Source organism: Crocuta crocuta, unplaced genomic scaffold (genome assembly GCF_008692635.1).
Source record: "Crocuta crocuta isolate KB4526 unplaced genomic scaffold, BGI_CrCroc_1.0 scaffold50, whole genome shotgun sequence".
In the NCBI taxonomy this organism is placed as follows: Eukaryota; Metazoa; Chordata; class Mammalia; order Carnivora; family Hyaenidae; genus Crocuta; species Crocuta crocuta.
The window spans coordinates 7,935,325-7,948,087 of NW_027527428.1; the positions used below are offsets into that span (position 1 = coordinate 7,935,325).

General features: G+C 49.4%; 1 long non-coding RNA gene across 1 annotated transcript; it reads left to right on the forward strand.

The window, feature by feature from the left end:
• The first annotated feature begins 3,122 nt into the window (after window positions 1–3,122).
• LOC144225780 (uncharacterized) lies at window positions 3,123–5,289 on the forward strand. Its single transcript, XR_013333383.1, has 3 exons — window positions 3,123–3,205; window positions 3,887–4,065; window positions 4,223–5,289. It is a non-coding gene; the product is annotated as an uncharacterized LOC144225780 (long non-coding RNA).
• Window positions 5,290–12,763: the final 7,474 nt, after the last annotated feature.

Genomic DNA, 12,763 nt, shown 5'->3' on the forward strand with positions numbered 1-12,763 from the left:
GGCGCACTCGGCAGCGCCCTTTCTGTGAAAAACGGGAAACTCGGTGTGAAGGTGAGCGTTGACGGGGGCAAGAAACGTAGTGACGGCAGGCCGCGCTTTGTGCAGAGCTGATGAATCCCGCCAACTTCATGACGTTAATGAAACATTTCACCGATTAACTGCGGGACGCACCTCTCACAATATTTCTCCTAAATTTTTTGATGGCAGAGTTTTCCTCTTGATAAGACATGTTTGGTAACGCTTTAGTTATCTACTTGTTTAGGGAGAATTTTAAGCAGGCTTTATGCTCAGTGCAGAGCCCGAGGCAGGGGTGGAACTCACAACCGGAGATCGTGGCCTGAACTGAAACCCCGACTCCCACTGTCCCCGGACTGAGCCTCCCAGATGCCCCACACTGATTTTTATAGGGTGGGTAGAGAGAGAGTTCAGTGTCTCCCGCTAGTGGAGCTGATAAAGTTATGCTTTTTAAAAAGTTATTATTAATGGAGAAGATTGTCAGCTGTGCATTTTTTCTTTTCTTTTTTTAAATTTTAGTTAACTTACAATGCAATATTGGTTTCAGGAGAATCCAGCGATCTGTCACTTACATACAACAGGCCCATCAGGCCCTGCCTGGCTCAGTGGGTTGAGCATCCGACTATGACCTCACGTTCATGGGCTTCAGACCGTATCTGGCTCTGCTGACAGTTCAGAGCCCGGAACCTGCGTCGGATTCTGTGTCTCCCTCATTCTGCCCCNGAAAAAATAATTTTAAAAATTTTTAATATTTCTTTCAGGGGGTGCCTGGCTGGCTCAATCAGTGGAGCATGTGACTCTTGATCTCAGGGTTGTAAATTCGAAGCCCATGTTGGGTGTAGAGATTACTTTTTTAAAAATACAGGGCAACCGGGGCGCTTGGGTGGCTTAGTCGGTTAAGCGTCCGACTTTCGCTCGGGTCATGATCTCGCGGTTCNATTGACTTGATCTCTGTAAATGAATCGTGATTTGAAACAAATGAATTTTTCATTCAACAGGACTGGAGGGAATGACGCTTATTGTAACAAGGTGTGATGCAGCATCATAGTAGTCGGTGAAGTCGCCAGACTTCAAAGTCCCTGGGTCTGGGCCCACCCTCCCTCAGTGCCCCGCTGGCTAGGTGCGTCCTGGTTTCCGTCCAGTCCGTTACCATCATGTTCTTTCTGCTTTTTTTGCTTCCTGTTGAGGAGTGTCCTGGTTCTCATAGTATTCATTTCAGCGTTGTTATTTTTATCCATATTTTCTTAGTTATCAGGATTCTTTTCCTTCATGATATTGACCTCTAGTGTTTGTCATTGACTTTGTGATACACTTTTGAGTTTTTGAAGTTTCTACCAGACTTTTTGCTTCAGTTTTTCCTTTCAGTAACATATTTCCTTCTTGTTGTGTTTGAATTTTCTATGATCAGTAATTCTATCATATGCAACGTTCATCTGAACTTAAGGCAAACACAGTGCAGCTCAAATGCATTTTATTTCATTCTTTAGTAGGTGCCACACCTAGCACGGAGCCAAAGTGGGGCTTGAACTCACCACCCTGAGATCAAGACCTGAGCTGAGATCAAGAGTCAGACTTTTAAAAAAAATTTTTTAATGTTTTATTTATTTCTGAGAGAGAGACCACATGAGCAGAGGAGGATCAGAGAGACAGAGGGGGACACAGACTCTGAAACAGGCTCCAGCCTCTGAGCTGACAACCCTCATGCAGGGCTTGAACCCATGAACCATGAAATCATGACCTGAGCCGAAGTTGGATGCTTAACAGACTGAGCCACCCAGGCGCCCCAAGAGTCAGACTTTTAACCGAGTGAGCCACCCAGGTGCCTCTCAGATGTATTTTAAAATTGCCCCATGGGTGCCTGGGTGGCTCAGTAGGTTGAGCGTCAGACCCTAGATTTCAACTCAGGTCATGGTCCCAGGGCTGTGGGATTGAGCCCTGCTTCCGGCTCTGCACCTGCTTGGGATTCTCTCTTTTCCCTCTCTCTGCCCCCCCACCCCCACCCCGCCTCATGCTCGAATGCGCTCTCTCCCTCTAAGTAAATAAACTTTAAAAAAAAAAAGTATTACAAAATAAAATTGCCCCTCTGCAGTGTTGAGCTCCTTGACAGTGTGATGGAATAGCCACACACCACATTCAGGGACTAAGAAGAGCGTGTGGTGGTGTGTCACTGGGCCACACATTTCTTCAGGCCCTTTTGCTGCGTCATTACCAGTTTGAGTATTATTTCTTCTGAAACTTCCAGACTTTGTCTGGACAAGATGCTTCAGATTTGCTAAGACTTAACCTGCACCGTCTGCTAAGACTTTGAGTTGGCCTGCTGTGCGCTCACTGCTGCACCATCTGCGAGGTGTCCGTGCGTCCGCGCCGTCCCGGGCTGCAGGGCCAGGAGACACACGTGTCTGCACTAACCTGCGGATTCAGGCCCATTGGTTATTGTTTCTGTGTCAGAGGGCAGCGGGGCGCTGGGCGACTCAGTCAGCTAAGCGTTCGGTTCATGATCTCTGCTCAGGTCTTGATTGACTCAGGGTTGTGAGCTCAAGCCCTGCATTGGGCTCCATTGCTGGGCTTGAAGCATACTTTAAAAGGAGTCATTTTTTATGACTGTTTCTGTGTCTACATGAAGGTTGGAATGAGCTCCATCCACTTCTGGTCCAGAGTCCGGTAGTTTCTTCTGGCTTCTCCTGGCCAGTCTGTAACTCACTCTGCAGTATCAGAAACTGTGGTTATTTGTCTTTTTGTTACCCATTCATGAGAGGCAGGGTCTCTGTTTTCTTGTATTTTGTTTCCTAAATGAATCAGTGACTCCTATGGGTGTAGCTTCCCACAGATATTGTTGAATTGAAATGGACTTCCAAGAGGAAGCTTTTGGGTTATTTCTGTTAGCTGGATGCTCAGACGCACAGCTCAGGCCGCATGCCCCAGGACCATTTTGAGGTTTACCACCAGGAGACCCCCAAAGTGCCACCTTGCTCTCATGCTCCTGTTCTNGGAGGGATTGCATCCGACCCTCATAAGCTCAGGAAGGCTTCCGCAGGGGCCAACAAGCGGCAACCGACTGGAGTCATCACTTACTCATTACGTCACTTTCTCAAACTTACTCTGCATCAGGCCAGTACTGAGGATGATGTGCAGTTCCACGTGGGCCGAGTGCCACCAGAGAGCGCACGCGCACAGGCGTGGGGTGGCTCAGGTAGTGATCTCCCTGTCCCGGGACGCAACGCTGCATCGGGCTCTGTACTGAGCATGAAGCCTGCTTGGGATTCTCTCCCTCCCTCTTTCTCTCTCTGGGCCCCTCCCCCACTCGCATGTGCACAATCGTCATTGAGCTCCCACGGTGAGCTGGGAATTGGTGGCTACAGTGAAGGGACGGTTGTCACTGGCAGGGGTCAGGATGGCTAACGGGAGCAGGCCCCCGCGTGGGGGTGGCGGGGCATGCATGTGGCAGGGTGGCAGGAAGGGCCTGGCTGTGGGTGAGGGGCGGCCGCCGCAGGTGGGGTGTGCCGACAGCTTGCATCAAGGCCTCCTGCCCCCCTTGGCCGGACAAAGACCGCCCACGCCCCCTCTGCTCTCAATGGGCCCTTGGCATCTGGCACAGGGCCCTGCATGAAGCCAGGGACAGGAAGCGTTTGCTGAGTGACATGCAGACGAACACGTGCCTGGGTGAAGGGGCGCAGGAGTCCGAGCCGGCCCGGAGGCATCTCCTCTCGGGACACCCGAGGACCAGCATGGCCAGCATGCCGACAAGCCGCCGGGGGCTCTGGGATGGCGGAGTTGAGGCAGCAGAGGCCCCTCCGTTCAGAACCTGCCTTCGGCTGCTCAACTCCTGTCTGACAGTCTACGTTTTGCGTGTTTTCCATGTGTGCCTTTCCAGCGTCCACACGGAGATTCAGAAAGGTCGCCTGGAGGAGGAGACACAGCTGTCCCCTGATACTAAGGGCAGCTGGCCTGCGTGTGGCCAGCCGTGGGACACTGGTCACTAGGAGAGCCCCGTGCCTCGTGGCTTCATACCACCCCCACCCAGGCCATCTTCTCTTTTCTCCTCAAACTCAGGTAAATATGGTTGAGAGCACAGAGGTATGCGGGGCAGCCGGCGTAGGGCCTGGCCACCCCGTCACCTTCTAGGGCTTTCTTCCCGGGAGGACTGCCCTAACCCAGCAGCTGGATACACGCAGCCACATAGGTGATGCATTCTATGACATGCCTGCAGGTGCACCTCTGGCCACGGCCACTGACCCCCTCCTGCCCCTGGAGCCGGGACACGTGTCTCCAGAGCTGCCGAGGGACGTCTGCCGATAGGAGGACGTGTTCATGAAGGAGGACTTAGAAACACACACTTTCGGGTCCCGTTAATATCAGTAAATTTAACGATTTTCTTGAGATTTTCTTTTAAAAGCTGGCATTTTAAGGTTTATCTCTGTAGCTCTTGTTTGTTTAGGAGGGTAAGTATTATTCATCTATAAAACTCACCCTTTCCTAAAACCAGATGGGATTTAAAGCATCTTACCAATTTTTAGTTTTTTTACTTTTGAGAGAGAGAGAGAGAAAGCATGAGAGGGGCAGAGAGAGAGGGAGAGAACGTTAAGCAGGCTCGGCGCTGTCAGCACAGAGCCCGACTTGGGCCTCAAACCCACACACCATGAGATCACGACCTGAGCCAAAATTGAGAGTCCGATGCTTAACCGACTGAGCCACCCAGGAGCCCCACCAATTCTTACCTTTGAAGTGATTCAATAATGTTTTCCAACCTTGATTTTAAATTGAGATTACAAAGCAAGACATACCTATTCTCTTTGTAATGGAAAAGGACAGAACCCCAAGAAAGGGAGCAGCTCCTGCTGGCGGCCGGCGGACTCTCTTGGTTATGGTGCCAAGCCTGCCCCGTCCCCACCGCGCGCACCACACTCGGCACCCTCCTGCCCGTCACCGCGCCGCAGCAGATGCGCGCGTTCAAGTGGTGTCAGAGGGAGGCGGGGCCTGTGCACCGCTCTGCGCTGGACTTCTGCGTTCCAGAACTGCACTTACCGGGCCAGGGGGCGTGGACACCGGAAACTCAGCCGGACTCGAAGTGTCTTTTGATAGAAACTCAAAGCCCTTGCAGCAAAATGCTTCGGAGGAAGCCCAGAAAGGCGCGTGGTGGCGCAGGGGCTCAGGAGGCAGCTCTGCCCGGCCGGCCCCTCCGGGGCGCGGACGTGGGCACACAGGACTTGTTTCTTCACTTCCTTGCTGATGACACTTGGATCATTTCTGCTTTTGAATTTTATGAATAAAACTGCTATAGACATTGGCGTACAAGCCACTTCGCAAGCATAGGCCTTCTTTTCTCTTGAGTGAGTTCGGAGGGTAGACTGGCTGGACGGTGTGGCAGGGGTGTGCGTGCGCGCGCGGGTGTGTAACTTGATACGAGAATCTGCCAGACTGTTTCCCAAAGTGGTGGCCCCGTTCTGTACCCCTGCCCCGCAGCATGTACGAGTCCTAGCTGCTGCACACCCCAGGCTAACTGTAGCCGTCCTGCCGGTGGCTGGTACTGATGACCTGTGCTTGCTGGCGTTGCTGTGCCCTCTCTGAGGCAAGCCTCTTGCCTGTTCCTAAAAATTTAGGGTTTGTTTGTTTTTTAGATTATGGAGTTTCAGGAGTTTTTTTAAATTCTCTTAAGGGGCACCTGGGTGGCTCAGTCAGTTAAGCATGAAACTTCAGCTCAGGTCATGATCTTGCAGCCTGTGAATTCAAGCCCCGCGTCGGGCTCTGCGCTGACAGCTCAGGGCCTGGAGCTGCTTCGGATTCTGTGTCTCCCTCCCTCTCTCTCTCTCTCAAAAATAAACATAAAAAAATCAGCTTGTCAGTTTCTACAAAAAACAGTTGAGGCTTTGATTGGGGTGGTACTGAGTCTATAGATCAAATAGGGCATAAGTTCAGCAAATCAATATTCAAGGATCTGTTGCTTTTGTTTAGTGATCTATACCAATGTAGTTACTTAAACCAATCGGGGTGAGCTCTGTGTTGACAGGTGCTTCCCTGTCACGCCAGAGACAAAACGGTATTGGTAATTATACTCGTGGGCAACAGGATGTTGACCGGAGACCCCCGACACCATCAGAAAGGTTTTGATGTCAGGTAGTTGTGGTGTTGTGATTGCTTACAACTATTTGAAACTTCATAATCATATAAATTTGGATTTGTTTCCCAAGTAGACCTCCATTCCATTCAGTGATGGGACAAATAGACGAAACACCTACGCCTTGCCTGGTGCTGTGGAGATGCTGGCAGAGGGGCACACTGGCGGCCCCGGAGCCCAGGGTGCTGGATCACCCAGAACAGCTCATCCTTCCCAGAAGGCTGGGTAGCAGATGGCTAATGTATGATTTTTTACACTGTAGTGTTTGTGTTTCTATAAAGAAGAAAACCAGAAAATGTGAAATTTATCATTTACTTAATATAGTACTTACACCATGATAATACTTTTTGGGTTTTTAAAAATTTTTAATGTTTATTTATTTGGGGGAGAGAGAGAGAGAGAGAGAGAGAGAGAGAGAGAGAGAGAGAGAGAGAAAACGAGCAGGGGAGGGTCAGAGAGAGAGGGAGACACAGCATCTGAAGCAGGCTCCAGGCTCTGAGCTGTCAGCATAAAGCCTGACGCGGGGCTCGAACCCACGAACCATGAGATCATGACCTGAGCTGAAGTCGGACGCTAACCGACTGAGCCACCCAGGCGCCCCAAACTTTTTAAATTTACAGTATTATCAGTAGGCCATAGTTTCATGAATATACCTTATATTTTCTTTGAAAGCTTGGCCAAAATAAGAACATTTAGAGTATCTGTCTCTCCTGTGTACCCACAGCCACCACAAGTTGAACGCAGTGCGAGTGCTGGGCAGCCGAGTCCACGTGGCGAGTTACAGGACTTCCTGAGATACATGCACTGAGTCCACCACGGGCACCTGGTCACTCAGCAGTGTAGCTGGAGGTCCCTGCTGCTGGGGAGACGGACAGAACAGCACAGAAACTAAGTAGCAGTGAAAGGAAGGCAGCCAGAAACATCAGCAGGCTGGAAGTTATTAAATGTCAAATAACTGTTACACACAGGTTGGCCTGGAGGGAAGCGGGCGCCACAGAGTCGCTACAATGAGGGAACGCAGTGGACCCTTGGACGACACGGGTTGGATCTTTTTCCATATAGAACACTACCATCAATGTGGTTTTTTAGGATTTTACTAACAGTTGTTTTTATTCTAGCTTTCTTTTCTTTAGTAGGACCACAATATATAAAACATAGAATGACGCACGTATTATTAATCAACCATTTATGTTATTGATAAGGCTTCTCATCAATAGCAGGCTATTAGTAAAGTTTTGGGGGAGTCAAGGGAGTCAAGGGAGTCGGTGCCTCAACCCTGACCCTTGAGCTGTCCCAGGGCTAACTGGACTGTGTCAGGAGCGCATTGGGTCTACGGGGAGGAAGGTGCGTGGCCGCAGGCGGGAGAGCTGCATGAACGAGGTGAGCATGCGGGGGAGGTGGGGCGGGCGCTTTTGGAGGCGAGTATGGCCCAGGCGAGCTGCAGGCAGAGCCCGGCAGTGGGGGTGGGCACCATCACCCACGCCACTCGGGGGGGCAGTGGCAGGAAATGGAGATTCGGGCCAGAACCCGACAGGGACAATGTCTGCGGGAAGCACAGCTGCTGGGTCTGGCTCTCACCCGGCGCGTGGCGCCAGGCCTCCGAAGGCGTTTCAGTTTAGGGGAGACTAGGGCGTATTCTTGGGACCACAGGACTTGCAGTCACAGGCTGTATTATTTTGTTTACTGAAACCAGCTGCGCTGGCGGATTTTGCTCTGCATTTATGTTTCTGAGCGACTATAAAAATTCACAAGTATAGCATTAATAATTAGCACCCCTTTCTACTGTGAGTGGCACATAGAAGGAGCCTCAGTTTTACCCTCCAGCTGAAGTGGTATCGGGCACACAGGCAGGCTGGCCTGGAGTGGGCACGTCACCCTCCCCGCGTCCCCGCTGCCGCCGTGAGACAGGCCACTGGAGCGCCTGCCCAGTACAGGGCGATCGCAAGGAGGGCCCAAGTCAGTACCTGCAAAGTCCTCAAAGCAGTTCCTGGCCCACAGAAAACGCCACTGACACAGGATGCTGACAACACTTCCTCCAGCCAGGCCTGCCTGACATAAACCCTAGAAGGTCCAGGCCTTGTTTTATTTTCTTTTCCTTCTAGATTTTTCTGCCTGCTGGTTCTAATAATGGCATAGCCAAACATCAACATCTCGAACTATATTTGTAGATTCTTTTGTTTCTCATTTCACTTCTGTTAATTTTTGCTTTGAACATTTGGATGTTAGGTTTGTTATTTTAAGGACTTCATCTTTTTAAAAAATTTTTTTAATGTTTATTTTTGAGAGACAGACAGACAGACAGGGCATGAGTGGGGAAGGGGCAGAGAGAGAGGGAAGCACAGAATCCGAAGCAGCTCCAGGCTCCGAGCTGGCAGCGCAGAGCCCGACATGGGGCCTGAACTCACAGACTGTGAGATCGTGACCTGAGCTGAAGTCGGACGCTTAACCAACTGAGCCACCCAGGCGCCCCACGCGTTTACTTTTTGAAGGATATTTTTGTTAGGTGTTGAATACTGGTCTGGAGGACCGTTTGACCCTTAGCATTTTGCGGATGTTGTTCTCTGTCTTCTGGCACCCGCTGCTTTTGAGAAGTCATTCTCAGTGAAGTTTCCCTGAGAATGTTTCCTTTTCAATTTTGTTTTAGGACTTTAAAAAAAAAANGGAGGAGGGGCAGGGAGAGGGAGACAGAATCTGAAGCAGGCTCCAAGCTCTGAGCTGTCAGCACAGAGCCCGACACGGAGCTCGACCTCATGAACCTTGAGATCATGACATGAGCCAAAGTTGGACGCTTAACCAACTGAGCCCCCAGGTGCCCCTCCTTTTAGGACTTTTATTTTTATCTTTGGTTTTCAGAAGCTGGACTGTGATATGCCTCCACACGTTTTTCATTGAATTTGTTCTCTCTGGGATTTGCTTAACTTTTTGGATCTGAGGTTGGAGTAGTCTTATCAATTTGTAAAATTTTTTTGCTTGTTTATATATTTATTTTGAAAGAGAGAGAGAGAGAGAGAGAACACAAGCGAGGGAAAGGGGAGGAGAGAGAAAGAAGAGGGAATCCCAAGCAGCGTGGAGTCTGATGCAGAGCTTGATCTCATGAACCATGAGGTCACATCCTGAGACAAGATCAAGAGTCTGACACTCAACCAACCGAGCCACCCAGGCACCCCAATGTGTAAAATTCTCACACATTCTCTCTTCAAATATTTCTACTGCTCTATTTTCTTTTCCCTTTCTTCTGAAAGTCCAACTTTAGGCTGTTGTACATTAGACCATTAGATCGTGTTCCACACGTCTCTAACATTGCTTTCTGGTATATTTTTTCTCATTTTAATTTTTTTCTGTGTTTTCAGGTGATTTCTCCTGATGGAACTTTGAGTTGAAAAATCCTCTCTTCAGCTGTGCCCTGTCTGATGTTCAGAAAACTCAATGAGCTCTTCATTTCAGGTAATTTACTTTTCCCTTACTCGCCGCGTGTGCCCTTGCTCCTCGGGCACGGCCTCCTGGTGTCTCAGCAGCTGCCCGGGTTGCCGAGTTCCAGCCCCTCCCCGTCCTGCAAGGCGTCTGCAGCCTCTGGTCAGCTCTCCCGTGGCACCTGCAACCAGAAGAGGTCCCCGGAACGGTGCTCGGTCGCTGTGATAAAACTTCCTCTTGTTCTGTTAACTTACGTGTGTGCATTTATGGCAAGTGGGGATAATATTGGCTCTGTACCCTGCCCCGCCCAGTAATTCTCATCACTGGAGGTATGCGCTAGGTGTCCAGGGAAGAGGCCTCACATATTAAGAGACAGACCTCCAATACAATTTTTTAGTCTTAATGGAGCCTGCATATATTAATAATGCTTTCACCAATTATATGTTAATAATGGCTGTAATAGCAATTCAACCCGAGAATTGGTTTAACATGAGACATTTACAGGAATTGCAAATTAATGTACACATATGTGTCTCTCTCTAGGGGTAAATAATAAGTTTATCAATAAATACTCAAGCATAAACATTTTTATTTAGGATAAAATTTAGGGGGGATTTGAATAGGAGTGAGTTTAGAAGTAAAGGACTTAATAAAACTCTAGTTAGCCAAGAGACTGTTTATTTTTATAAAAACATATGCTAGTGGGTTTCAAATCAAAATGGTACTTGGGATCCATTTCATACATTTAAGGAAAGATGTCATGATCTATTTTAAAAGTAAATATTTATACCTGGGAAATTACATTCATTGCTATTATTTAGACATGATGGGGAACAGTGTCTGGGTGGCTCATTTGGTTGAACATCTGACTCATGATCTCGGCTCAGGTCATGATCCTAGGGTCCTGGGATTGAGCCTTGCATTGGTCTCTGCGTTAAGCATAGAGATTGCTTAAGATTGTCTCTGGGGTGCCTGGGTGGCTCAGTCAGTTAAGCATCTGACTCTTAGTTTCAGCTCAGGTCATGATCTCACAGTTTGTGAGTTTGAGCCGCACATCAGGCCCTGCACTGACAGTGCAGAGCCTGCCTGCTTGGGATTCTCTCTCTCCCTCCCCACACTTGTGCTCGCTCGCTCTCAAAATAAATAAAAATTTTTAAAAGTTTACAACATAATGGAAAATTTTGCTGTTATCTTAAATGTGGGGGCTTACAAGTTTTCACAAAATTAGATTATTAGATACTATGCAAAAGCTTTGAGGACTGTGGGTCCAGCTTTCTTTTCTGTAGTCTGATTCACTACAAGAAACACAAATGGGTCCCCATTTTCAGTTTTGTCCCATGCAGCGAAAAGGTTGATCTTTTTAACAGTTAAATTGGATCATAGTACTCCTTGCTTGAACTGCCCTGTGGTTTCCCATTTCCCTTAATGAGGAGCCCAGTTGTGTAGCAAGCCTTCCGAAATGCCTTCTCCTCCCTTCATCCATGAGCCGTCTCCCGCCTCCAACACCCTTCCGCCTCCTCAGGGCTGTGCCCTTGCTGTCCATCCAGAGGTTACTGCGGTCCCTGGTGCAGATCGTCCAAGTCAGATGTCCCCTCCTGGCCTTCGTCTCTCAGCCCCTCTGCTTTACAGCACGCGCTGCCCTTCGGCTGTCCTGCGCACGGGTTCACATGTGGATGGCGGATCCTCCATAAGCACCGTAAGCATCTGCTCTTCTTCACCTGTGTCTGGCATATACTGGATGCTCAGTCATCTTCTGAATGGAAGAACTAATCTTTGTAAAAGCCGGGTCTGAGGGGTGTGTCTTCCACACCTCTGCCTTCAGCTCCTGATGTAAAGAGCAGCGAGCCTCCTGCCTTGTAAGCATCTTCTGGTGCTGCTTTTCCCTCCGTCGTGAGGGGTCTTGCGTGCTGGCTTCCTCTTGGCCGTCCTTTCACACATGCTGATGGGACGTGGCTGCCTGTTTGCTCACTGCTGTCTGTGAAAGTCTGGCCTGTGCCTGGTACACAGTGGACACTGTTCGAGCATTTGCAACGGATGGAAGCACCAGCACAAGCCCTGCCTCTGATCTGGAGCCTTTGCAAACTGTCCCTGCACTTGGTGAGCTTTCTTCTAGAACCGTGTGGTTCTTACCATTTCTACTTGCACGGGGCTGGGCATTGCCTAACTTTTTATCAAAGTGCCTTGCGTCTGCACTGCAAGGACGTAACTGAAACACCTCAGTGCGATGCTACAGGCACTTCCTCTTTGTGTCTGCAAGTCTGGTTCCCTGCAGGATGGATACCTGGTGCTGATGACCACGGCTGAGAAGTTTCCAGTTAGCCTCGTACAAGTCTGTTAGCAGCATATGCACATATTCCAAACACCATCGATAAGTTGAGCACAGTGAAACTTCTGGAAGCCAGGTAGAGGGGTGAGGCCCTGAAGTGTGTGCACATAGTTATAGTTGATCATATGTTCTTTCTTTCAGTCAACTATTATGTTCTTATTCATTTAAAAAAGATTGTATTTATTTTTAACGTTTTTTAAATGTTTTATTTATTTTTGAGAGAGAGAGAGAGAGAGCGAGCGAGCGAGCATGAGTGGGGGACGGGCAGAGGGAGAGGGAGACAAAATCCCAAGCAGGCTCCAGGCTGTCAGCACAGGGTGCGACAAACGGCTCAAACTCACAAGCCATGAGATCATGACCTGAACCAAAGCCAGATGCCCAACCGACTGTGCCACCCAGGCGCCCCTTGTTTACGAGAGAGAGAGAGAGAGAGAGAGAGAGAGAGAGAGAGAGACGCTCAGGGATGAGCACAGAGCTGGAGAAGGGGCTGTATCTCATGACCCTGGGATCATCACCTGAGCCAAGATCAAGAGTTGGATGCTCAACCGATTCAGCCACCCAGGGGTCCCCCCGAAAGATTTTATTTTTAAGCAGTCTCTACACAGAACACGGGATTGGAATTTACGACCCGGAGATCAAGCCAGCCGGGCGCCCCTGTATTTTGTTTCCGATGAGAGGCTCCCCCACTTACCATTTCCACACTTGTCTCAAGGCCACCACTACTTACATATGTAATGAAACTTTTTCCCCTGTCTCGAACATTCTGCCATCCTCCCGGCTCAAAAAGGTAGGTTGTGAACACACATCACAAGACCAGTCAGAGTTCCGGTGGGATGAGGGGTGCCCCGGCGTCTCCTGCGGGCACTTCCAGCACCTTCTCAGGCCCAGGTGTCCCCCCC